Raw genomic sequence first — 24,463 nt, 5'->3', positions numbered from 1 at the left:
GTGATAATGGATATGGAATTACGATGCACAAGTTGGGTGACACATAAATGCTGTTAACATTAGCTTTCTGTATACTGTATGTTTATGTCTTGTACAACTTTAACATACAGTTCCATTTTTAACGGGTGCTATTTCATATGGCATACATTTGACCAAATTACTGTACAACTACGTCAATGGTGCTGTGTAAGACCCCACTGAAGTAGAAGCGAATTTATTTCCCCCAAAAACTGTTCCTAGAACTAAATTAGTTTCCAGTTCCTCAAACTTCCTTCACTGCTACTCGAAACAATGAAAAGGTTCCTCTTCTGGTAAGAAAGTCCCCATGATAGATTCCAACATGCCAATGTTACAACATTTTGAGCCTGAATATAAAAATGCCACTGAAATCAGATAAAAAAAAAAAAAAAAGAATCATTAACCATCAACCTAATTAACTAACTAGTTGGTTGTTGGATGTCCAGACCCATCTTAATAGTATCCAATTCTGTCATACTAACACCACAAAATGATGATCTCAGGAGGCCAGCGGGTTACTAGGAAATGCCCATGTATGCCATCTGGCTGGCATGTGATCAAATAGTGCACGTGTTCAGGTTTGTGAATGTGACAGTCAAAGCAAGAGAACATGTGCAATCTGAGAGTCCCAAGCAAATGGCTGAAACAAACAGGATTAGTACTATTATATCCACATTGTGACGGTGATAAAATTAAGTACTGACCCATTCATTTAACCATCCAAGCAATACACACAAGACCTTTTAAGCCATATAAACACATAATCACGTTTAAGACAACCTGGCAGTATTCACACGTGATTGGCCAGGAAACCAGAATCTAAGTATTTTTGGAAGACTCCAGAAGGTGAACAAGATAAAATGAGAGGAGGAGGAAGTGAATTCTGCTCAAGGGCAACAAAACTCGAAACACCAGTTTGTCCTCGGGGCTCCTAAACACAGCAGTGCAAACACACGCATAGACACGCTTTGTTCAGGTCACTGAGAGACGAGCCATTATCACACCACACAAACACACAACACGGCAGAGGAAAAACAGGTCAGCCCACACACCAGACAAACAAATCAAGTATCGAAACAAACAGATGAGGCTGCAGGCTGAAAATCTCCCAGGTGGGGCGTCAGGGAGTGGCCTTCTCTCTGTTTATCTCTTCAACAGATAAACCCTTATACCAATAAACCGACCGTCATGCAGAGTACATGCGATTGTGCAGGATACAAATGCACACTTCACAAGATCTCACAGCTGGATTTGACAAAGTTTGCAAGATTATTGAAATTAAATGTTCATTAGTCAATCAAAGATTCGTTTAAATTATATAAACGTGTATTTGCTGAATGCTGACAGAAAATGAGAGACATATTATAATGTTCTTTCTATTACTAATAATATAAAAGCAATAATGTTGATACTTTTTTGTATACATTTTAATTCCTTTGTTTAACAGTTCATTCTCATTATTAGACAGATTTCTGTCTGTATTAAACAGAACTGTTAATGAAGATAGCAAACAAGGAGAATGTGAACACTGTGTGCACAGGCACTGCCACTGCTTGAATGCATCGGCCAATTTGAAAAGTGCCAAATATCGGCCGATATATCGGTCGAACACTACTAGAAAGCTGCCTACTTAGCATTTTTAGGCTTCATAGGCCCATTCAAACATTCAAGATAAACATCCAAATTTAATGGTCATAAATGATGCCTAAATGTCTTTTGCCCTTTAGGTATTGAGTGCTGAATTGAACAGTAGGCTAAATGATGCTTAAAAACGGCATCTAGGTATTGAGCTCACTAGGATTTGACTTCGAAACAGAGCGTTGAATAAATAGAATTTCAAACTTAACATTATAAAATAGAAACAGATATGTCAATCAAACATTCAGAACTAAACATGTAGATTTGAACATCACAACATGTCTATGCTGTCAAACGATGAATTGCATCCAAAATAAATGTTTTTGTTTACATAATATATGGTTGTTTTCTGTGTATATTTATGTATATTTAAATACACACACATGCATGTATAAACTAGGGCTGTGTAATTAATAGAAAAAATGGTTTGATTTAGATTTTGGCCTCCAACAATTATGAAAATACAATAATCGAGATATACTAGACTAACTGAGACTTGTCATGGCACTTGTATTCTGTTGTTGTTCTCTTGTTGACCTGACTGCTTCTATTGTTCTCATTTGTAAGTCGCTTTGGATAAAAGCGTCTGCTAAATGATTAAATGTAAATGTAATGTAAATGAGATATAATAATCGCCCCCTTTTGCAGTGCTTATGTCAAAATATGTCAAAATGCTTGGTGATTATTCATTTATACCTTCATCAGTTGTATTAAATGAACGTAAAGAGTTGAGAAAGAAAATATGCATGTAACGGTAATTTGGATCAGTGCAGCTCTTAAAGTGACAGCGGGCTATGTTTTGTTTTACGTTTGATTATTCACTGTAGTAGGCTGTACTACATTAACCTTTTCATATAAACTGCCATAAATACAAAACTAGAGCCAAACTAAACCTGAATGAGACATTAATAATAAATAGTATAGTGAATAAATAAAATAATCACACTGCTTGAGACTTGCATAACAAAAAACAATTAAAGCAGTTGGTTTCATTTGTATCTTTTCTGTTGTATCTGTCCTTTGATTTATTTGATTACTGACAATTTAATTATTTTCAATAATTTTTAGGAATTTTTGTTTGTTTGAAATTCAGCTGGTCGCTATAATGTAAATGTCATAGCAACCTTATTTACAGCAAATACATATTTGATATGTATCACTATCTTTAAATAAATCACTCATATAAAGTTTTGGTCATATTGTTCCCACATAATAGTGTTAAATAACTGTGATTACAATATTGACCAAAATAATAGTTTCCGGTTCAGATCGGCAATGTCAAAATTCAACATATATAAAACCGTATACAAATTTTCAGGTTCCGATTGCGGTTCCATTTAAATGAACTATTATTATATTTTTTACTAGTTTACCTTCACTGAATGTAGTGTTGCTGGAAGGTAGTAAGTAATGTTGAGTAATGCTAGTCCATCAATCAGCATGTGCTTCAAAGTTTGTGTTTTTTACACTATCAATAACATTTAGATTTTCAAGCAGGAATAAGCTGGTTGGCCTTAGGGCTGAGACACTTGTTCATTTCCCTAAATTAATGAACTATAAACTGTTATACTTATAACCATGTATACACACTCTCCATAAAGCCCCTGTTTTACAAATAATAATAATGCAGTCAGGAGATGGTGTGATGCAATGAGTGGTTTCCACATTTTTAAACATTTAAAATGCATGAAAATATATATTTTATATCACTTTGTTTATCACTTTTGAAATGACCTGTACACTAAATAATTTATCCCTTATTAATAGCAGTCTATTTATTTAGTGTTCCAAGTTGACCACCCGGTTTGTGACATCCTTCACGGGAAACACCGAATCGTCAGAACACTGGTGCAAGCTGGTCAGGGCTTGGTCACGTTTCGTACCAGAACCATTTTCGGAACCGAAACTTAGAAATTGCTCAAATGTTGCCAAGGTAGGGAGGGAGTCAATTTGCTGTTGAAAATTAAATCAAACAATTCAAATAAAACATTTCAAGATGCCTTTGATGCTCAAACATCTTTAAGTCTGAAACTAAACATCTAGAATTGAACATGTCCAGAATTTTTCCAACATGTTTATGACATATGTCATGTCATTTAGGTAGCTAGGGTCAAATCAAACATGCTTAAATGAATGTTCCATGTTCCAAAACTGGGAATTTTACTGAAAAATGCTGTCTAGATGGCCAGGTTAATAGATTTTGTTTGTCAAATATATTACATCAAAAATTTCAAATTGAACATTCCAATATAAAATTTAATGTGTAGAATCAAATATGTTGAACTGAACAATTCCAACATGTCAATGTTACAAGGCTTTGAGACTGAAACTGTCATTACAACATGTCTATGATGTTTAAATATGTTGCCTACAAACATGTCCGATCAAACGTTCCAATATGTCTATCATACGCAAAAATGGAATCATGGTAGTAAACTTGCTATATTTTGAATCTGAAACCAAACACAATAAAACTACCATGTAAATCATTCCAATGTCCAAGTGTAAAAACAAACATGATTAATAGAATAGTCCAATGTGCATTATGATGCTCTAAAATGCTGTCTACTGTAGATAGTCAGCTCATTAGATTTTGAGTGTCAAATATTTAAAACTGAACAATCCAAAATTGAGTTAAATGTGTTGAATCAAAGATGTGTAACTAAATGTGCTAATAATGCTCAAGGTGCTATTTAAGCAATAAAGTTAATTAAAAAACTGAACATGTAAAATTAAACATTAAAAAAAATGTCTATGATGTTCAAAAATGTTACCTATGCAGTCAGATTACCAAATTAAAGGTTGAATCAAACCAGTCAAACCAAATGTTTATGCTGCTCCTGCCATCTAGCTCACCAGGTTCTGTACTGAGCACTAAAGTAGCACTAAGTAGTCACCTCAGTGAACATGCCAAATGAAATGCCAATGATGCTCAAAAATGTTGTCTTTGCAGTTAGCTTACTAGAACAAGGTTACTAGGTTTTAAACTTGAATCTGAACATGCCAGCTTGAATGTTACAACATGTTTATGCTTCAGAATCTCGTCTATGATCAAAATCGTTTCCTAGGTAGATAGTCAGCTCACTAAGTTTTGAGGGTCAAGAAATCAAATGTTCCAACATGCCTATAATGCTCAAACATTCCACCAAGATAGATTTAGAGTCTAAATGTTTAATCACACATAGCATCTATGGAAGTGAGCTCACTAAATTAGGGGAAAAAAGGGAACTTGGAGAATGATGCAACACTGTGAGTTCCCTGTTTTAAGTCATGTGTGAGTGAATATTTTACCAGACAAAGTCCCAGTATTATGGAAGCTATGAGTTACGGGCCAGTCAGTTCCTTTGGTGGGCGTCACCAAGCTGCCAGAAGACGGAGTGATCTGTCAAAGAAACCAGAGTGGGCTGTTAGCATTGTTACTACCTGCTGCTATAGAAGCAGCAGCTCACCAAGCTATTATTACGTGTTATATGTGTGTGTCAACAAGCCTGGCTGAGCATCAGAAAGAGAAACACAGCAGAGAGAGAAAATGACATGGCACATGTCAAAATAATGAGCCTGATATAATGATTTACAGCTCACAAGGTGCGATACAACATCCATGTGTGAAATAACAGTAGATGTGGCGTGTGTGTGTGGCACTGCAAGCCTGCAGGCATCTACACACACTCTCCTCAGACAATAGAGTCAAAGCAAAGCTGATGGGTATGAGCTGACAGCTGCTGCTCTTGCCTTCGTACCGGCTAATACAGCTCGCTCTCCACACACACACACACACACACACACACACACACACACACACACACACACACACACACACAGAAGGCTTTGGAATGTCTCCTCGTAGTATAGGACATCAAAGGCAGCATAAGCTTGATCCATAGCTCATGAATTTTGGGTTTATCTCTCACACGCAGACGTCGCCTGCATAGACACATGTTGTTTTGGAGGGAAAGACAGAAAACGTGTGCTCCTGACCTTTTGTAAGCACACACACTTGCATACTGAAGGGACAGGAGGAGACATGCTCCGGCATACAAACATTCCCTGCGGCGGCAAACATTATGGCCTGACAGACTCCCACCCATCAATACTGATCAATTCAGCTCTAGTTCCTCTCCTGACTGTTTGTATGGAGGTCAAGTGTATGCCAGTGGATATCAGCTGGCAATGGTGTGTACCTTCTATGGAGCCTCCACAGGCTTTGGGCGATACACACCTACGTTTAGTACACACTAGGCGTCTGACACACTCCTGATTCCATCGGTGAGAATTTACAGCCCTGATTGCCACTACAGCAAATCACACTACAGCCCAGCTGCTTCACCATGACAACACATTACAGCATGCTCCACTTCATCCAATTAGGCCTGCCATGCCAAGACTCAAAAATACAGCACACCAAGGTAGTGGGCAGAGAAAGGGTATTTTGAGGTTATGAACACAGACGGCATTAAGTGAACAGGCCCTGGGGGTGATATATGCATGCTTGTTCATGGCATGTAAGGATGTGCAAAACTACGTTTTCAGAAACAATTAGTTGGTGGTTTCCCTGAATTAACAGTCAGCTAACAGGACTTAAAGTCCGGTATAATTAGGCTGTGTTTAGGTTCATCTGACCCTGATCTGACATGTTTGAATGGCTTTACGTAAGACTTATTTTGGTGTTGGAGTGTGACACAATGCAGTGGCACTTAAATATAAAAATCAAAAAGAAAATAATGTGTAGACGTATACTATATAAATCTGAACAAAAATCGGGATATCTATACATTTAGGCCTATATTTTCCTATCTCAAAATGGCAGATATTTGGCATCGGTTGAGTATATAGATTTCAGTATAAACTGTAGATACACAGCTCAACTGCATCAACCATTAATTAGGTTGTTTAAGCCAATATTACTATGTATGACCACTAACTGGAAAAATCAACGTATGAGCAATAGAACAAGCTTTGTTTGTCTTAGCAGAAGCAGAAATGTAAACACCCTATAAATAAATATGCAAAAAAATTATATTCCTCATAACAGATTAAGAATTCCTGTTTTACATATATCATTAGTGGCGCAGCAGTTTGGAAGACACTACAGGCGCTGACTCTGCAAGAAACTTCAACGTTTAAAATGGGTGCTGCGCTGTGACGTGAGCTGCACATTAGAAAGATTATTCAATCTGATTGTAAAAAAAAAAGTTTCTATTGGTGTGACTATTTTAGTTTCTCTGACTTCCAGAGGTTTCTGTAAATGGGTGAGCCTCTGAATACAAATAGAGCACATCCTCTCAAAGAGGAATCCGCTGAAACAGAGCACTATCTGCCTCCAAGCACAATCTGCATGATGTAATGTCTCCTCGGCTCAACTGTTCTCCTATTAGCGTGTTGTACTGTCAGATCCCTTCTGGGTTGCTGCCCCAAATACAATAAAATCTCTCTGGGAGGCTCTTGAGGACAATTTTCCACTTTTACTTTAAATGCAGCATCTTGTAACTGTCCTGACAGCTGAGAATTACAACGGTTGGATGGGTGACAGTGGAAACACGGCATCCTGACATTGAGACGCAACTGTGACAGAACAGAGGGCACACTGACACACAGGCCGAGGTTGAAGGATGCACGTAACGGATAGAGAGATATTTCCATCAATTTGGACAAATAGCATTGAGCTTACAGTAGAGCCAAGGATATCGTCTGCTAAATGAAAATTTGAAGTGCTCTGTGGGGAGAACCCAAAGGGCTGAGGGGATTTTACTTCCCTCCATGTAACCTTTTAAACACTGAGAGAAAGGGCAGTGCTTGTGTGTAAACAGGTTGACATTCAAACGAAACAGCACAAAAGAAGCACCATGCCTTTCGCTCTCCCTGCAATATAATGAGAGGCGGGGAAAGGGAACATGAGCAGAGGGACAAAATTCAGTTTTACTGAAACACGCCGAAATTAAAGAAACCGTATAAAAAAAGATTCAGTTTGTAGGTGAGTAACAATACACTCGATTTGATCTCACAATACAAAACACTCTCTTTTTTATCATTACCTCTAATACATCACAATCAGTTAAAAAATGTTCAATACAATGTTATATTCATTTTTTGCTAAATACTGTTCAGATAAAACAGAATTAGCAAGACTGTCCCTGTCCCTGTATTTATTCTGTCCCTGAATAAATACACTTAAAAAGTTCTCAATATTGTATTTTATTAAACTATGTATTTTATTTGTAATTTATTAAACATAAATAAACATGGAGGCTCAAGTGTTTGACATTCAATATACTGCTACACCCCAAACAATTTGGGTAATTAGGAAATTGAAATCAGTATGCTATTTCATGTTTCATGTTTTCAAGTGATAAATTAAAGGGATAGTTCACCAAAAATGAAAATTACCCCATGATTTACTCATTCTCAAACCATCCCAGGTATATATGACTTTCTTCTTTCAGATGAATACAAAGTTATAAAAAAAAAATATCCTGGCTCCTCCAAGCTTTATAATGGCAGCAAATGGGTGTTGAGATTTTGAAGCCCAAAAAGTGCATCCTTTCATCATAAAAAAAAAAAGTACTCCATATGGCTCTGGTGCATTAATAAAGGCCTTCTGAAGTGAAGCGATACGTTTGTATAAGAAAAATATCCATATTTAAAACTTACTAAATCGTAATTTCCAGCTTCCGCTAACTGTCGTACACGTTCATGAGAGAGTGGCATTCTAGCGGCGTAGAAAAAGTGCAGAGGAGAGAGCAAAACAAAACACTGGTCATGAATTAGAAGTATAAAACAAGGATTTGTAAAGAAAAATGTCAGAGGATTTCGATTTAAGCCAAGAGGAGACAAAAATTGGTTCTAACGGAAGCTAGAGATTCATATATACAAAATTCATATATTTTCATGGGCTCAGAGTTTGACCTCTGCTTTGAAATAAGGTCTTCAGCCTCAAGCACGTTAAAACTGCATTTGCAACAACATACAAATAACAACAGCCTTTACATGCCGCTGAGTCATGTCTTATTTCATACACGACTCCAGAATAATCACATACGAAAACCTCACTTCAAACTCACAGACAGAACAAAGAGCTATTCATGGTTTCCTGAGAATCAATCTCTCAGCATCATCTCATCTCTTACACTCCAAGCCAGCCTCCGCTCTTTAAGTCCAAGTCTAAGTTCCCAGATCCATGATAAAGCCCACACCGCTACTGGAATCATACCATATGTACACGGAAAAGCACGCTATTGTGTCTCAATCCCAGCATTCATGCGACGCCTCATCTGATGTTGGCATGCACATTCATTCTCGCCGTCTGATATCGACGTCAAAGAGGTACATATCTCACTCACATTCTCATGTTGGGGTAAACAGCTTTTTGATTCACGTGTTGATGGAACTTCTTATAATGCAATGCAGTCAAAAATCCCTTGAGAAACCTGCAATTACATAAAGATACACTCTTAGAAGCACAGAGCAGCCATTGCACACACATTGACTGCTTTAAAAAGATCTCTCAATGACAATCAGTAGGAGAGCTGCCAAAGAGGCAATTTCCATCTATTACGCCTGATGACTAATTACTCTCCTTCAGTTCCAAGAAACTCTAGGAATTATGCAACAGGAGGAGATGTCAGGCCAGTCTAAGTGAAGAGACACTAATAATAATCCCTGGCAGTTCCCCTTTTTTGCCCAGACTTATGCTCAACATGGGTCACAGTCCAAGCTAAGACTTCGGTAGCCATTAATGGGGTAATATGATGTTGCTAAAAATAATATTATTGTGTATTTGGTGTAATGAAATGTGTTTATGCAGTTTAAGGGAAAAAAAAACAACACGTTATTTTCCACATACTGTACATTATTGCTCGTCCTCTATGCCCTACCTTTCCGAAACGTGTTGATTTTTACTAGGGATGCACCGATACCACTTTTTCCAGTACTTGTCCAATAAAGATACTTTTATTTTTGGTACTTGTCGATACCGAATACCGACACCCATACTTTTATTGCATTTGGAAAACAAAACAAAAAATTTAATATTGGGTACAGAAAACAAAAAAAGTATTTATAATGTTAGCTGGTTAACTTCATTTATTAAATACGGTAGATACAGTCAAACCTAAATTTATTCAGACACCTTCAACCCTTCTCACATTATCACAGTTTATTCTCTATAGTTTAGAAAATGGTAATATAATATGACAAGAACTCATAGTTAAACTGTGTGAGAACAAATTTAACTTCATAATGTTAGATAACTTTGAATGAAAGGTATGTAATAGATTACAATAAAAGAAAAGAAAAAATCAGACGGCTATTAGTATGACAGTATTTACACAACTATTAACACTTAGTCAGGCAACCCTTAGCCTTAAAGGGTTAGTTCACACAAAAATTATCTCATAAATAACCCTCGTGTTGTTCCAGACCTGTAAAAGCTCCGTTTATCTTCAGAACACAGTATTTGGGTGAACTAACCCTTTAATGACTGCCTGTAGTCTCCTGGGCATGCGTTCATCCAGCTTCATGCAAACCTGAATTTTTTTTTCCCAGACTCAGTTTTGGGTATAATTTGTCACAGTTTACTTTGTTTTGCTATACTTAAATTCCAAAGCCACTCATTTAATACAGAAACACTGAAGCAAACAAAACGCATTAATGCGTGCATGTATTTGTACTGGTGCAGAATGAGAGGGACAAGTAATACAGTCAAATGCATTTCACAAAGGCTGCTAGATTCACTTTTGCTAAAATGTCGTGGATGCCCAGGGTTGAAAATAAATGCTACAAACTACAAACTTTCCAGTGATGAAAAGTATTTTTACTCGACAAGCTTGCGCATCTTCTCTTATATTTTTAAATATAATTTATTCCTGTGATGGTAAAGGTGAATTTTCAGCAGTCGTTACTCTACTCTACAGTGTCACATGATCCCTCTGAAATCATTTTAATATGGCGATTTGTTGCTCAAGAAAAAATAAATTATTAATTTTGAAATTGAAAACAATTGTGCTGCTTAATATTTTGTGGAAACATGAATGCTTTTATTAATAGAAAGTTTAAAAGAACAGCATTTACTCGAAACCGGAATCTTTGCTGTCACTTTGGATTGATTTCATGCATCCTTGCTGAATAAATATATTAATTTTACTGAGCCCAAACTTTACAAGCATCAAAACATTTTTAAATGTCACAAATGTCAAAGGCCACTATACTTAAAAAATATAAAATCATATTTTCAAGGGTTTAGAATTAGCACATGAAGTGGCACTCTTTAAATGATCCAAGTATGATGTGAATCAATCCCAATGTTTTACATGCTTTCAGAAACACAGTCCTTTTGTTTAAAGCGATCCTCCAGGAACTGGGATCTGGAAGGGTCTCTCAGACTCATGTTTGACCCAGAGCAGGAATGCAGGGATTCAGGCCATTTCCTCCAGCTGTCTGCCTCCCAACTCTTCGGCCAGAGAAAAACATTTATCTCCTCTTTAATTCTGTCCCCCACCCTTTTTCATACACACTTTCTCTTGTTCTTTCTATTCCAGATAACACTATTATTTGACATTCTTTAAAATTAAATATATATACAAAACTAAGTCCCCGCTTTCTGTTGGCAAACTTCTGAGACTATGCCAGCAACCACCGGGGTCCTGACAATGACAACATACAGGACTAAATTACATCCCCACAGCTGCTAGAGCTACATCCCTCTCCCAAGAGAGCGAATGTACACATTTGCACAAGCTCATACACACACACACACACACACACACACACACACACACACGACAGAATGCACTCTAGTTGGCATACATAACTACTGTGTAAAAAAGGAAGTACTGAAGAAGTAGTAGTACTGGGTATGTTCATTTGTTTCCAATTACTGAGCTGTCAACACTTGGTACTACGCAGTCATTCTTAAAGAACACGGTTTTTGAGTGCAGTCTAACTCACACACAAACAGTGCAAAACTCTCATTCATTTATCTAAACTTCAAATGATAAATAAAAATGAGCACCGTCAAACAATTAATCGCAATTAAAGTTTTTATGTACATATCTGTGTGTACTGTGTATATAATAATTGTGTATATATAAATACACACATACAGTATATATATACATATATATATATATATATATATATATATATATATATTTGTACTTGTATTTTATATTCATATAATTTATGGTATATAAATATATTTAATATATAAACATAACATATTTTTCTTCAATATATATATACATGCATTATATATACATAACAAATATACAAAGTACACACATCTACTATGTAAACAAACTTTTTTTTGGATATGATTAATCATTTGACAGCATTAATTAAACAAACATTTTTTTAATAAAATTTACGACTTTCAAGGATTTAATTAAATGTTTTTAATTAAAATGGAAATAATTTATTATCTAGTGTATCAACAGAGAAACTCATGAATTACATGTAAGTAAATAATAATTGAATCCTAATTTAATAGTGCTTTGTGTACTTTAAGTTTAAGTACACAAGACACTTTCTGCTCTTTTAAGTTGTACACTAACAGTTCAGTAAGTCAGATACTGATGCACTGCACTGGCTTATTTAGTTTGTTCAATCAGTGAATGATTCTTTAGAATGATTCAAACTGATAACTCAAAGCCTATCGTGCATTTGGGGGAAATTTACAAAGTTGTGTTCATTTGTGAAGATTTTAACAGACAAAACATCATAAAGATGAATCATGAAGAATCATAACTTTTGTTGGTCACAGAGCTCATTTTCTGCCAAAAGCTAATGGAAAAATCCTACGGGCTTTTTGCCGATGGAACCTAATGTCTCTGTTGTCCTACAAAATATTTCATCACTGCAGAGCTCTATAATTCTTGGTTATCATTTTCCATTATCTGTTAATTCTCACCTCATCAATTCAGTTCAGACTCAATGAAAATGTAATTTATTTTCAGATGCTCTGTAGATTTACTGAAGCACAGTGTGTGAAACACTAGTACAATGACTGAGTCAGAGCTCACATTGGGGGACTGGAGAGATGCCGAAGTAAATTAGCATGCAAGCATCTCTGGTTATTCATGTATTTTCATAACCATGTTCATACATGTATCGAGTTTAACCCAGCCTAATTAATGTTATGATAGACTGACGGATACATAGATACTTAGCTGATCCCTGAAGGGAAATGCTGTGACTAATATTTAGCGAGGGAAGACACAGCACAGGATTCATGGAGGCCCATTTGGGGGGATAACTCATGCTGCCCTGTGATTGAGTGTGTCATCACATAATGAATGTGTGTGATGAGAGCTGTGCCATGAGGGGCCGAGACATAACCGGTAACTGTAGCACTCTGCAGACAGCTTAACAAGAACTGATGGACCTAGTGATGAGGACAAACAACATCCGGTGGGGCACAGATGAGGCTTTGCAGGCCAGGCTAGACTGAACTTTCATTGGGGAATGTTAAAGCTCCCCTTCTTCTAGTTTTTGCTTGAGAAGAAAAAAAAAAACTCCCCCAAGATAGACACTCACTTTGGATTAACATTGGGTCAATCATAGATTAAAAAGTCTTAATTAAAACTTAATCCCAGACTGCTACGAAAATAACAACTGCAGCAACAAATGAAACAACAGTAGAAGTGTCAGGCAAAGCTAAAAAAAAGAAAAAGGGCATCACTGTAATTAATAATAATTATTAATAAAATTAATAAAAAGCCTCCATTTTGGTCTTATTTAGGTCAGCTACTTGGAAGATTCCCATTATTATTATTATTGTTATTATTTAAAAATAATAATTAATAACACCTATATAACATAGATTAAAAAACAAATTAACTGCTTCATAAACAATATTAATTAACAACAATATTCATCAGCTATTACTTGGCAGAATTATTTTTTATTTCTAGTATTATTATGATAAAAGTTGTTGTTGTTGTTGTTGTTAGTAATAATAATAAAAACAGTAAATCAACTCTCATAATAATTATTAATATTAACAACACTAAAAAACAGCCAACATTTCTGATGCTTATTAACAATATTATAATTTAGATCAAACATTACTTAGCAGAAGAACTGTTTATTTGCTTAATAATAATAATATTATTATTATATTAACAAAGCATATTAAATGGTAATGACATTAATAATACAAATTAAATTAATATTTAAAAAACAAAAATACATATTAATTCTTAATAATATCCCTAATAAACAGCCATTTACAAACAATATTTAGGTAAACCATTGGCAGAATAATTGTTTATTCTTATTAATATATTGATATTATCTCACATAATACGACTGCTACTACTATTACTACTAATAATAATAATTATTATTTAAAGATATTATTATTAATGTTAAAAAGTACATAAAGAATAACAGCATCAATAATAACTTAATAAAGAATAAGTTAAATTAATATTACTCAAAATAAAAAATACAAAAATTAAATAATTATTACTAATAACACTAATAAACAAGAGCCATATTCTGAACAATATTTAGGTAATCCACTAGCATGATAATAGTTTATTCCTATAATTCAAATAAAAAATATGAATATTATATTATATCACATAATAATAATAATTATTCAAAGTAGAATAGTTGGCCTAAATTGGACCAAACTGTGTATACCATTTATAAATGCCCACAAACGCAGAATTGAGAACTGAGTTGTGTGCTCACACAGATGTGCTTTGCATGTCTTATCCAATCAGAATGCAATGGTCAGTGCGATCATTTGTTTTGCTTTGTTGGATATTAAAACTGCTATATGATTAATATAGACATTTGTTGTTCTGCAATCATATGGTCCTCACTGTTTTAAACAAACACAGATGTAACTAACCATCAGAGGACATTGTTTTAGATAAAATAAGATTAATAACTTAATCTAAAAACTCATGAATTAGGCTCCTATCTTCGTTAGGAATGCAATAGAGTTAATTAAGCAATAACCCATTTAAATCAGCGCATATTGTCATCTCACGAGTCTACATTGGTCTCAATAAGTACATTTTTCAAATACTTATGTTAATTTTTTTGCAAAATCTTTTGCATAAAAATGTGTGGGCGCCCTCGACACACATGCATTCCCATGCTAATTTTCTGGGTCAGACAAAGCTATCATGTGGTCTAAACTCATTTAACAGAACTGAACCTTCTCTAACCCCAACCAACTAAGCAACATGACCAAACACACAATAGCATGGGTCATGAGCCATCAGAGAGGGGGAGGAGGGTTACAGTAGTCCAACAAAAGAGTCTCTGACACAGTTTCTCTTCTGTCTGCTCTTCTCCCTCTTTTCAAACAAAGAACTCTGAAGCGTTGCTTGCGTGAATTTAGAAAAATGAGAAAATGCAAACGCATCTGCGCGTCTGAAAATGCCTGGCTTCGCATGTATTATACTGCATGTGTGCAGATTTCTGAATGAGTCTGCAGAGCTTTTGTGCTTCCACGAGCAGATCAGTCTCCAAAGATGCCCCAGATCGCTTTCCCTCCGCTGTAAAGATCTGAGCGGTTCTTTGTGGGAAAGGGCTTTTCAGAGCTGTCATGAGAACCAGATAAAGCAGAAGCCATGCTGAGGATGATGGAGCCCAGTGATAGAGATAATGCTGCTCCTCTAGCCCTAATGAAACGACGCCTTTCTCTGAGTTACACACATTAACAATGAGATGAGAAGCTAGAGAGGGAGGACTTTGTGATCCATGTTAAGAACTAGAAGAGGGAATTTCACTCTGTTCCCGGTTTAGGGCCCAAGGGAGTCTGTGTCTTGTTTGTGATTGTTTCCCAGAATACATTCAAATCTAACGTTGTTTTTCTCCATAATTTAAAACTGAAAACTTCACTCAAAATTGCAAGAAATCTTGTTAAATACTGTACATGTATTTGGGAAAATATGAGGGCCATGTTGAAGAACAACAGAATTAAGTGAGAGGATAATAAGATGCTCTTCTCTTGCACAATAAATAAAAAAGATACATTCAAAGATCATTGCATTTCCAGTTTTCAGTCTCTCGTGGTACTTTTGGGCTTTTTAGAATCAGCTTGTGTTCTCAGACGCAGTCTAGATAAAACAAGTAAGAATGTGCCCAAAAATATTTTGATGGAAAGAGAACAACTTTGTAACTCAAAACTGTAAAAGTTCAGAAATGTCCTTTTCTTCAAGTTTACCTGTAGCTAATAAGAGGCCAGGATCTGAATAAGAGAATATGTGTGGCTCTGTTCAGATCATCCTGCTCTTCACACTTTTACTGCAGCAGTAAGAATACTGTACACGGCATAGAAAGTTTCAACCAGAATATCTATATTTGCCCAAAATATGCAGAATATAGAGCACAGTGCATGGAATACAGAATCCCATAATGCAATGTGCTTGACATGACATTTCCAGTCTTACAATGATCCAGAATAGGGGTGCAACTAACGATTATTTTGATAATCGATTAATCTGTCGATTATTTTTACGATTAATCGATTAATCGGTTTATGTACTTATATTTTAGTTTTTCCATTTTTTCCCCAAGTAAATTATTAATAAAGGGTCTTTATCATTCAGCATAGATTTTTAAGAGATTTTAACCATTTTGCATTGTCACATCCTCATCAAAAATATACCTGGAGTTGTTTTATTATGTTAGTAATCCTTTGTCGAACTCTTCTGCAATCAAAACACTGACCCATACTCTAGCAAAATTCACAAGGAGATTTCAAATATTGTTTTTACCATGGCAGTCCTTAGAGCTCCTAAAGTAGTTTAACATCCCAAACAAAGCTTAAGGAATCTTTGAGAACATATTTTCACGAAGTATAAGGATAAAACAGAATAAAATTGCAGTGCATTGTATTTTATTATTTACTGGGAAAAAGCTTTATAGCTTATGCTGTGAAATTGTAAACAATCCTTCGAAAAAAAAGTGCCAGTGGCATGAAACCTGAATGGAACTCACAATTTAAAGTAAAATCCATCAGAAGGTTGTCCAGAAAAAAAAAATAGGGACACACACAAAAAACCTGCTGTGTGAAAAAGAGCAGTGAATATTTAGAAAAGAAGTGCATTTTAAATATACTCAAACATTTACCTCTCTCATTCAGTCATAATTAGGCTGCAAGTCTGAATTATGAACTGGTAAACGACAAACTGATCACATAACATGTTTGTAAAGCTTTAAATGTTAACTTTTAAAAAGCAATGTTATCAGTTTTTACGACTAAACATTTGCAAACAACCTTGTACTGGAGAATCTGCACAAATAAAATTCTTAGGGGCCGTTCACATATCGCACCTAAAAACGCGTGGAAAACGCTAGCCGCGCCGCTTTCTTTTTCTTTCCAAAGCGCTCGGGCAGAAGCGCCCCTGAGGCGTCTGCCTTTGCTAAACAACCATGACGTGCTCTCTCCATGACGTGCCCTCTCCATGAAGACCCGGAAATTTCAGCAAAGGATAAATGGATGCGGTGTGGACGCGCCTGGAAAAACGGGCGCATCGCACCGCGTGCGTGTCGCGACCGCGTCGCTTCCATTATGAGAGTGCATACTGAGCGCCTACATAGGAAATAACGAACTTGAGCACGCAAAAGACACAATATGTGAACGGCCCCTTAAACAGTTCAGTAGTGCAGAGTTTACAGGTTACTCTTCATTTTACTTTGAGCCTTTAAAGTACTCCCACTTCCCGCTGAATGCTGCAGAGACGCTGTTCGGGAAGCACGTGACATAAAACGAGGCCAGCTATTGGCTATTCGCTACTTCACCTGCTGTACTGGCTGAGTAAAACCTCCGGTGGCTCATTACTGCCACATTTTGGTCACCGCAGATTTGAAATATGCACGAAATGAGCCGCTTATGGCAAATAAAATTTATTTAGCGACGAATCGATTACAAAATTAGTTGACAACTATTTTAATAATCGATTTTAATCGATTAAATCGATTCGTTGTTTCAGCTCTAATCCAGAAGTAACATTATTTATGATTTTTAACATCATCCTTGATTCATTGTTTGATCAGAATGCCAATGGTGTACCATTTGTAGATAAAATTGGATTAAAGACAATAACTAGAAGTTGGTATGATGAGGTCACGTAACATAGTGAGGATATCATTGTGGAAAGTTATTGTTTTTATTATTATGCAATAAAAAAATATGTATCATTGCATAACCTTCTTTACTGAATTTATCACATGATGGGAACCTCAGTGAGCATATGACGCTTCTCTCTAAAACATTTAATAAAATCTTAAACGGTAGTAAAAAATACTACTGACACTACAGCATTCAGTAAGAAGTAATGTAGGATTTAATTTTTATATATTTATATTTTTCTATATATGCATATTTAAGCGACTGCTGAACAGGATCAAGAATATACGAGACTCTGGACCACAGAACCATAAAGTCATAAGGGTCAATTTTTTTAAATTGAGATTTATACATAATCTGAAAGCTGAATAAATAAGCTTTCCATGTACCTCTGACAATATTTGGCAGATGTACAACAATCTGAAAATACAACGTTTTGTTGTCCACTACTACAAATATACCTGTGCTACTGGATTACTAAAGAACTATAACAGTCCAGACTATACTTTGTCGGGTTTAAATCTCCCAATTTTTAATCTTCCTGTTCTTTCCATTCACTCCACAAACCCAACCGAATATAAATGCTCTTTTAGCCGGTTTTTTTTCAGTGTATCCTGAGACTCACTCCTCCAAAACCTCACTAAAGTCAACACGCTCACAGGAAGAAAAATCGACACACGACCTCCAAGCCTTTCTTCCTTTCAGAATGTAAAACAAGCGTATAGTGTTCTGATATTCATGTGGTGTAATAAGCAAAACGTCTTCCAGTATTCATGCGGGGTGACCGCACTGCCGTGGCACTGCATGGCGATCAGTAACACCGCTGAACGGCAGAAACAGCAGTGGGACGCTATAATCACCGACAATGGCTGAATTATTCATGCCCAGGGCTCCTCCCGGCCTGTGTGTTTGGGTTGTAATCCAATCAATGACTGCCAACCCTCCCACGATTCCTGAGAGTCCTGTACACCACATTCCTGAACCCTTTTCTGGATGCATAACGTTTGCCCTGACAAAAAAAAAAAATACCAGCATGAAAAATTTCCCAAGCCAAAACACACAATCTTAAATAGAGACATTTGTCTGGTAAGTGAATGATGCGGTCTGAGGTGATGTCAAGCAAAATGGTGCACCCCTCTCACTATCCCGTACAAGTCTCGACAAGTCTGCGACTCTGCGTACAGGAAACCAAAGAGAAATATTCTGCTTAATGGTAAATAGTGTGTTAGTGCTCCATATTAGATCAATTCAGTGTTCATAATCACAAAGGACCAATATTTTAGTCATTCCTCAGATTTAGTGCACATCCACAGGGACAAATGTGAGCATTCAGGCATTTATCACTGAGCAGACCCACTCGGTCAGCAGTGAAGTTCAACTGTGTACGTTTACGGGGCTCCGCATCCCTTTAAGATATGTTGTAATCTAACTCCCCCTCAATCTCTACTCCTTTTTCTGAGCCAGATGGACAGAGTAGGAAAAAAAGGGGAGCTGTAGGCCCACTGGGTGGCCTTGGCCAAAGCTGTTAGCAGTTTGCTGGTTTGCTGTAAGCACTGTAATGAATTGCAGCTCCTGCAAACAATTAAAGCTGAGGGAAGGGGTACTGGAAACCAGAACCGACTGTCTGCTTCCCCAGCAAGCCAGCCAACGCTACTGAGTTTACAAAACATCCCACCTTTCATTTTGAAAAGACCCTAATGAAGTTGCATTCTGAGAAAGCAAAACTAGTGGTCGACCAATATATTGCCATGGCCAATAAGTTTTTCTGCTTGACCAATGCGGGACTTTTCTTTTGACGGCGATGTAATAGAAATTTGCCGTCAGCATTAAGCAAATACACATTTATAAATATAATTTAAACAAATCTTTGAATGAGTAATGAACATTTTATTTTACAAGCCTTGCAAACTGAGTCAAATCCAGCTGTGAGATCCTGTGAAGTGTGGATGTGTATCCAGCATGATCGTGTGTGCTCTGTGACGGTTGCTCCGTGTGAATTGAATGCCTTAAACTTTAAACTCGTGATTTCAAATTATGCTGCACTTTCATGCAATGCATTTGCCCACTGTCATATTCATGTCATTTTCTCTGTGTGCTGTAGGTAAAACGAGTGTTACCCTGGCTTTATTTGACAAATATGATTACCAGTGCACACAAACTTAGAAGAATACTGAGTGCCCTGTTGGTTACAGTGTTTACTTCCTTTTTAATTATATTTTTATTAAATATTGTTATCTAAAGTATAGGCTAAGTATGTTTAGTTTACATAATTTATCCATTGTCAAATGATTTAAAATTTCTTAAGTAAGGGGTAAGAGACTTTTCTTATTGTCATTTTGCCCTGTGTTTGCTTGAGGCTGTCGACTAAAACCCGGTTTCTCTGTCCCTGTTCCAGCGTGCTGCGAGAGGGAGGACTGCCCGCCACTCTGACCTTTTGGAGCCTGGTTGAGGATGGTAGCACTCCCTGTGGGCGGAGCCCTGATGACAGGGATGTCACTTGGGAGGGGGAATGTGACGAGTCAGCTTCCTCCTCCCTGATTGTCATCGGCACCCCGTCCTAAATCGCCACCCTTCACCAGGCTCCCGACTGGAGTGGGTGTGTGAGAGGAGGGGCACCGGACGAGTCAGGACTGGCGGCGTGTGATGGGGCACACCTGAAAGAAATGGAGCCTCATCACCGCCGCTGTTTAAAAGCCCAACGCGCCTCTCCTCGGGAGACCGGGATCTCCCCAGTGCATGCACACTGGTGTCCTCGTGGGTCCAGGAAGGGTGCGTTGAGGGACTCCCGCGCTACCAGAGACATGAGCTGCCGGACCCGCGATCCGGATGAGAACCACACCTGCTTACACGGCCGACGGGCCACCCTTCCTCCATGAACACTGCCCGACCCACACGAACCCCCGCTGTACTGATATGACATTTTTTTTTTTTAAATGAGGGAACCGTTTGAACTTGTATATCCCCCAGCAATAATGGAAAGTATGAAATAAAAATGTATAAAATCATACCAGAATCACAGAAAAGGGCCTTAAGTATAAGACAAACTATTACTACCTTTTATGCTGTTGAAATGAGAAGAGCATCTTAATGTATGTAAATATGACAAAGGGTCGGAAATTGAATCAGTTCCATTTAACTTTGGCCAGTGGGAGACAAAATGGCGACGAAAAACAGAAATAACTTGCCCTTTCTCAGTCCCTCATTTGTCCGCACATGCTCCAGATTCTTGGGACATTTATTGTTTGAAGCCAGACACTCACAAAAACAAACAATGAATGCAAGCAAGTGAAGGCTGCACAGCGAGCATCTGCATCTGAGCTTTTAACGCCACAGAAACACTGACATGCTAACGCAGACCTCCCGCACTCACCACTCTGCTGCTTTCAGCATTTCCGGCCTAAATGTGAGTAGGTAAGAGCTTTTAAGGTAGTGCTTTGTTGTGTTAATCTAGGGTGCATTATAGTGCTTCAGGCTGGCATGCTCTCTGTGAAGTTCAGCTATGTCTTCTTGCTGTCCTTGTGACGTCTGGACCCGGTTTCTTGTGGCTCTCTTTGAGGGTTGGAGGACATTGGCTCATATGTAAGGGCTGCCGTTCAGCAATGAGCCCAGATGGCAAGCGGTCTGCCCAGCCCTGCCCTGACTGAATTGCCCAGCAAAATGCCAGCTGCTGTGTGCACCTACAGAAATGGACACAGACGGGGGTACTGGGTGCGGTCCTCGGCACAAACTCAAAGGGACCCAGAGCCTTGCCATACACACTGCGGAATTATTTAATACTCAACGGTGTTGTTATTGTTAACTTAAAGTAAAAAAAAAATTAATTGAAATAAAGCTATAATATAATAAAATATAAAAAATATTGTATAGTTTACCAAAATATTTAATGCTTGAAATTATTCACCCTCAAGCCATCCAAGATTTTTTTCTTCATCTGAAAAGATTTGGCGAATTTAACATCAATTTGACATCATTTGCTCACCAATAGATCCTCTGCAGTGAACGGGGTGGGTACCGTAAAAATTCAAGTTCAAACAGTTGATAAAAACATCACAATAATCCACAAGTAAATCACACGTCTGCAGTCCGTCAATTAACATCTTGTCAAGCAAAATGCAGTATGTTTGTAAGAAAGTTGTAATGTCTCATTAAGAAATTAACATCAATCCATTGCTTCCAGCTGAAATACAAGTCATATATCCATAAAATTGCGTTCTCCAGTGAAAAAGACATCTCGTTTGAATCAGGGGAGAAATATGCACAGATCAAACACTGTTTTCAACTGAAAACTGTTCAGAACAGATTTAAACAACTGTCAGTGGATGTAATAAAGGACAACAGGGAAAAGGCATTATTAGTTTACTTGTGGATTATTTTGACTGTTTTTATCAGCTGTTTGGACACTTATTCTGACGGCACCCATTCACTGCAGAGAGTTCATTAGTGAGCTCAAGCTTTTTCCAAATCTGTTCAGATCTAGAAACAAAATCATCTACATGCTGCATAGCCGGAGGGTCTTCTTTGGGTGAACGATTATTTATTTAGTTATTTTTTTAATTGCTATTGCTATATTTGTTTTAAATAACAAAAGCACAAATTTATTAGAAAATAAAAAAGCTCATTTAAAATATTAAATATTATGATAGTTTAGAAATTATACTAAAATAACACTGTTTCTACAAAACACATGCGCTATATCTTGTTAAAACGTATAATGTTAGAAATGATTATTGCAGTCATCTGACACTCAGTCACGGTGTTCAATGTTTGACAGGGTTGCTCTATTAATTGTTACAGACCTAAAAACTCTCATGCACACATTAGCAGATTTACATCACAAGCAGCCACAATAAAGTCCCAGCCATAACTCGACACAAACGTGAGCGAAATATAGAAAGTTCTAAACAACTGAAATGTATTCACAGTTAAGTTAATAATAATTCTGTCATCACTTAATCAGGTTCCAAACCCATTTGATTTAGTTTCTTAAGCGGATCAGAAAAAAAAGAGTCATTTTGAACATTGTTCCTGCCACACTTTTTCATGCAATTACAATGAATGAAGACCAAAACGTTCAAGCTTCAAAAAGGAATCAAGAAATGAGCTTTCTGTCAGAAAGAGACCAGGATCTTCATCTTTACCTCCAGGGTACTTTTTGAAGCTTCAGATTCAGTCTTTGTTCATCATAATTGCATGGGGGGGAAGAAAAAAAACATCCAAAGCATCATTTTTGTGTTGAAGGGAAGAAACAAAGGATAAGTACACAAAGGAAATGTTTAATTTCTGGGAGAAAAATTCCTTTAATACGTTTAATATTACTTCATGCAAAAGAGAAACAAATGGCCTTTTTTAAGATAACAAGCTTTATCCTTCTGATTTCTGTGCTAAATTCATCTGTGGTTAATTAAAAATCACTGCAGATTATTCACAGACTTTTTGCCCTGGTGGTGGTGGTGGAGGAGGAGAGAGAGGAAGAACTGCAGAGCAAGTTGTTTGACCCGGTTTTTGTAGCGCTGAGCCATAGCCCCGGCTCAGACAGAAAGCACCCGGCCTTCAGCGAGACTGAAGCACATGCACACACAAACACGCCAGACCACTTCAAATGCAGCGCTGCCAATAAACTTCAGATGGAACCAGATTAAAAAACACAACACTACATTAGTGCTCTTAATCATGGTTAAAGTATAGTCTAACACAGTACTGTGAAGAACAGAGGGAATGCTGGGCGTCACTAGCATAACATATGGACGTTCTTGCAGAGTAATTTAATGAAGAAAAAAAAAGATCAGCAAAGTAGGCTACATTATAGTAAGTAAATGGAAATGCAGTTTAAGGCAGGGGTGTTACATTTTTTGCTACATTTATTTGAACAAAGATAAAGCAAAAACAGTAAAGAACTATTGCAATTTAACTTTTAATTAGCATATTTGAAATTAATGTGTTTACCTATCAATTAATTTATATTCATTATTATTTAAATTATACATTATATTCAATTATATCAAATGTCATTTAAATGTATGATGCAGATTTTCTGCAGCCATTTAAAAATTAATTCAGCAGCCATTACTCATTCTTTAGTGTCTTTAGTGTATAAAAATACAGTATCAGACATATAGATTTTTGAACAATAAAATATATGGATGGAGATGCACAATAAATCAATACCATATCAATTATAGGTATTTATTTTTTTAATCATATAAGCTGACATTGAATATTTAATTTTGCATTCTCATTTCCCCTCCTTTTACACTAAGCATTTTAAATTATTTGATTATTAGAATCCACAACCCACCACAAAAACAACATCTAGCTGTTTTTATTGATAAAATTGTACCTGTTTTAAGCACTTTATAACTGTGGCTAGGAAATAAAATGGAAGTCCCTTCGGTAGCTCCAAAACTCCAGCCATGAGGGAGCGATGGAGTGAAAAACAGAAAGAGAGAATACAGGAGACATTACAGAACGAGAGCCGAGTCAGCTGCTGTCTGGTTAAACTTGCAGGTCTGTTACAAATCCCATCAGGGAAACACTCAACATGTTTTACAGCCAGGAAACAATCAATGGAGGTGAACATGGTTCCCAACTCTCTCAGATCCCCTCTTTTACTTTCACAGAAGCTCACAAAAACACATGTATACAAACACATGCACACAAAGACACAAGTATGGACACTTGGTAAGAAAAGGGCAGGCGGAAGGGGATTAGTCGACTAAG

At 36.9% G+C, this 24,463-nt stretch overlaps 1 protein-coding gene across 5 annotated transcripts in view; it reads right to left on the bottom strand.

Moving 5' to 3' along the window:
- The window catches only part of LOC113118467 (signal-induced proliferation-associated 1-like protein 3), an 82,960-nt gene that overhangs the window by 38,373 nt on the left and 20,124 nt on the right, over positions 1-24,463 (bottom strand). For 3 of the 5 annotated variants that reach the window (XM_026287673.1, XM_026287675.1, XM_026287677.1), the window contains exon 2: positions 4,948-5,038. The exons of 1 other annotated variant lie outside the window; for it this stretch is intronic. The gene's annotated coding sequence lies outside the window, so the exon portion shown is untranslated. Of the gene's footprint in view, positions 1-4,947; positions 5,039-8,993; positions 9,081-24,463 lie in introns of all 5 variants that reach the window. One more of the 5 variants, XM_026287672.1, reaches the window with a different exon arrangement.

Source organism: Carassius auratus, chromosome 18 (genome assembly GCF_003368295.1).
Source record: "Carassius auratus strain Wakin chromosome 18, ASM336829v1, whole genome shotgun sequence".
In the NCBI taxonomy this organism is placed as follows: Eukaryota; Metazoa; Chordata; class Actinopteri; order Cypriniformes; family Cyprinidae; genus Carassius; species Carassius auratus.
Note: the sequence above shows the minus strand (reverse complement) of the source record. Positions and strands in the feature narration are given on the sequence as shown.